This window comes from Mus caroli, chromosome 5 (assembly GCF_900094665.2).
Source record: "Mus caroli chromosome 5, CAROLI_EIJ_v1.1, whole genome shotgun sequence".
Lineage (NCBI taxonomy): Eukaryota > Metazoa > Chordata > Mammalia > Rodentia > Muridae > Mus > Mus caroli.
The window spans coordinates 108,432,836-108,436,581 of NC_034574.1; the positions used below are offsets into that span (position 1 = coordinate 108,432,836).

At 47.2% G+C, this 3,746-nt stretch overlaps 2 non-coding genes and 1 pseudogene across 2 annotated transcripts; 2 read left to right on the forward strand and 1 right to left on the reverse strand.

Moving 5' to 3' along the window:
- The first annotated feature begins 1,229 nt into the window (after window positions 1-1,229).
- LOC115031256 lies at window positions 1,230-1,370 on the forward strand. Its single transcript, XR_003836856.1, has one exon. It is a non-coding gene; the product is annotated as a U4 spliceosomal RNA (small nuclear RNA).
- Window positions 1,371-1,691: 321 nt separating this feature from the next.
- Window positions 1,692-3,746, reverse strand: part of LOC110294924 — a 3,883-nt pseudogene continuing 1,828 nt past the window's right edge.
- LOC115031255 lies at window positions 2,036-2,176 on the forward strand. The gene has a single exon (XR_003836855.1). It is a non-coding gene; the product is annotated as a U4 spliceosomal RNA (small nuclear RNA).

Sequence of the window (3,746 nt, forward strand, 5' to 3'; positions counted from 1 at the left end):
CACTCTGTAGACCAGGCTGGCCTCGAACTCAGGAATCCGCCTGCCTCTGCCTCCCGAGTGCTGGGATTAAAGGCATGCGCCACCACGCCCAGCTAGACACAGGGTTTGAATGAACAGCTTTCTACTTGTCAAAGTTAAAACAAAGCAGAGAAATTTACTTCCCATTTTCATGTGCTCCAGCATTGCTGGGTAATGAAGCCTTTTTAGCCTCTCTCCTCAGAATTAAAGTCTTTTCAAAGAAGGGTTAGGAAGCCCTCCGTGTCCAAACATTGGATTTAATTTCCTATACCACAAAAGGGGTTGAAGCTGATTTGGGGTCCTTTAATCTTCAACACTGGGAAGGCAGAGGCAGGAGGGTCTTTGTGAGTTTTAAGACAGCCTGGTCTAGAGAGCAAATTCCAGGTCAGCCAGGGAGACCATCGTGTCTCAAAACAACAAACAAACAAAATCTTCACTTAGAATTAAACCTAGAATTCCTATATGAGCCAGCAACTCCACTACTGTATATACCCGGAACAATTGAAGACAGGGGCTGGGCTGGTGAGACGGATTGTGGGTAAGCCTCCCCTGAATTCAATCCCTGGGACCCAGGTGGTGGAAGGAGAGAACTGCCTCCCACTAGTGGTCCTCTGACCTCTACACACTTACACTCACAGTGTTTTCAGATGTGTAAAGTCTCTAGCGTGAGAGCGTTTGTCACCGGCTGGTCCTGAAAGTGGGCCAGGGAGCTCAGAGTTTAATGCCAACGGAGCTCTATTTTGGGAAGATCAGGTTCTTACAATGAATGTGACTGTCGTCAACGACGCTGACATCACCCTTAAGATAGTTAACACTACCTCTGATGCTATTCTAGACTTTATACGCGTATTTTCTTGTGTCTAAAGTCATAAGCAAGAAAGCCTCCTTGGAAAAAGTAGTTAACGTTGAGCCCAACTTTACACCTAGACGCGGGCGGTTGCCTCCGGTCCCCCCCGCCCACCCCCCAGGCTCCTAGCCGAGTCTATTAGCATGTTCGTTCCCATAGTGCTTTGCTTCATTTCCACCGCGTAAATCTTAAATAAAACTAGCACGCCTCTCCGTTCTATCACATAGAGAGTGCCAAGAGAATGTCCTTGGTGCTCTCATTTCCAGGGTAGCGATAATGGAGGGTTTTCCCGTTTGCTTGAAACCCCCTTTTTGAAATAGGGTCCTCGTCTGCTAGGAACGTTGCGCTGGGGCCGAAGTTCTTTAGCTTTGCGCAGTGGCAGTATCGTAGCCAATGAGGTTTATCCGAGGCGCGATTATTGCTAATTGAAAACTTTTCCCAATACCCCGCCGTGACGACTTGCAATATAGTCGGCATTGGCAATTTTTGACAGTCTCTACGGAGACTGAATAATTATGGTTTAAAAAAAAGTATACTATTTCTTTTTTTCAACTTACAAACTAAAGAAGTTTTGTTTAATTCTTCTAAGCTAAAGCACTTTTCAACTCTTTCTACGGCTTTTCTAGGTGTTGGAATATTCTATTTTCTTGAGATTTCTTTTTTTAAAACTCCTGCTATACTGGAAAGTCTGTTATCCCCGTCTGCAGCAATCCTGTCTCCGCCTCCGGTCTTCTCAAACTTGTATCCGTGACTGGCCCAACACTCACAGCAAATCCTCCGCCTCTGGAGTGCTAGGGTTACAGACCTCTAAGCCACCACCGCGAGGTCAGCCTCTGCATCGGACCGTCACGACACAGGTCCTTTCATCCCGAACTTCTGGCTTACCCTCCTTCTCCCGCCGCGGTTGAGCCTCCACCCAGGCCATCGCGATGACGTTGACTCGATTTGCATAAGAGTCCCCAGCATCCCAAGCGACTGCCGCGTAGTTTGCAAAACACGGACGTTCGGGCGCGAGATAACCCACGGGCAAGAACGTGTCCACGCAGATGATCGAGATGGAACCGCTGGGTTCCGTTCCCGTCACGTGGAGGTCGCGCGTGGGCCGGAGCTCACCGTGACTGTAATGGGAGTCGTCAGCCCTGGGAGGCTGAGCGAGCACGTTCACTCGTCAGCTTTGCGCAGTGGCAGTATCGTAGCCAATGAGGTTTATCCGAGGCGCGATTATTGCTAATTGAAAACTTTTCCCAATACCCCGCCATGACGACTTGAAATATAGTCGGCATTGGCAATTTTTGACAGTCTCTACGGAGACTGAATATTCGTTGTTAAATGTCAGACTTGCTTTCTGCTTTAAAGCCTCTTGTCTTATCTATTGCGTATTTAATTCCAAGTTGTTCTCTGTATGACTAGGGGCAGATTCTTATTGCTTCACGTATCTGAATTTCCAAGTATCCTTGCGGTATTGTTTAGTATGGATGCTACTGCTTTTGCATTGTACTTGTAGTCATCTCCCTGCCCCTGCATTTTGTTTTGGTGATTTGTATTTGTGCTTATCTCCTTGTCTTTGCAGGCGGATGGCAGTAGGGTCTGAGCCACCGCTTTGTTTTTGTTTTTCTCCACAAATGCTCACTGCTCCCTCCCTAGGCAAATTCCCTCTTACCCTTATCTCTTCTACCCCTTCCTCTTTCAAACCAGAGAGAGACAGGTTTCAGGAGGATTCTGGAGTCGAGCAGGACCACCCAAGGAAGGTTTCTAAGCCTCAGCTTTGACCCACATGGGCAGTCCTGTGTGGGTCACTGATGTTCGAGCTTGTCATCCCAGCACTTGGAAGACAGAAGCAGGAGGATCAGGGATAAACAGTGCTTTGACAAGCAAGTATTCCAGAACCAGCCAAAGTAACTCAAAGGAGTTGCTGAAAATCAAACTAAATGAGCATCGTGATCTGGTATGATGGCACAGCCTGCAGCCCGGGAGTCTGAAGGCAGGAGGACCACAAGCTCAAAGCTAGCCTGGTAAGAAGACTGTGTGTCAGGCCTGATAGCCTGTGTTCCATTCTCAAGTCTCACAAGGCAACAGAAGAGAATGGGTCTTGAAGTTGTCCTCTGAGCTCCACATAAGGACGGTTGTGCAACAGCGCTTACAGATGTGTGCATGCACACACAGTAAGGAAACAATTCTATCATTTTTTTGTATCTGAAAGAACTTCGTGAACACCAGTATCTTTTGAAATTAGGGTAAAACAAACATTGATTCTGGTGATTTACACTACAACTGGCTTTCAGAAACCCTGAATACTTGCCTACATCAGTGAAGCTCTGGGCCGGAAGCCTGAGTTTTTTAAAACAAACTTGACAGTGCCTGGCTATGTAGCCGGGCTTGGGGCTTGATCTGCCTGCCTCTGCCTCCCAAGTGCTGAATTAAAGGCGTGCTTCACCTTGAGCAGCTTTTTGTTTGTTTGTTTTAAGAGATAATTTTTTAAATTTTTGAAAGGAGTTTTTTTTGTTTTTTGTTTTTGTTTTTGTTTTTGTTTTTTTTGGTTTTTCGAGACAGGGTTTCTCTGTGTAGTCTTGGCTGTCCTGGAACTCACTCTGTAGCCCAGGCTGGCCTCGAACTCAGAAATCTGCCTGCCTCTGCCTCCCAAGTGCTGGGATTAAAGGCGTGCACCATCACGCCCGGCAGGAGTTATTTAAAAACAAAATATAAAACCACAGAAGTAGGGCTGGTGAGATGGCTCGGTGGGTAAGAGCACCCGACTGCTCTTCCGAAGGTCCAGAGTTCAACTCCCAGCAACCACATGGTGGCTCACAACCATCCGTAACGAGATCTGGCGCCCTCTCCTGGAGTGTCTGAAGACAGCTACAGTGTACTTACATATAATAAA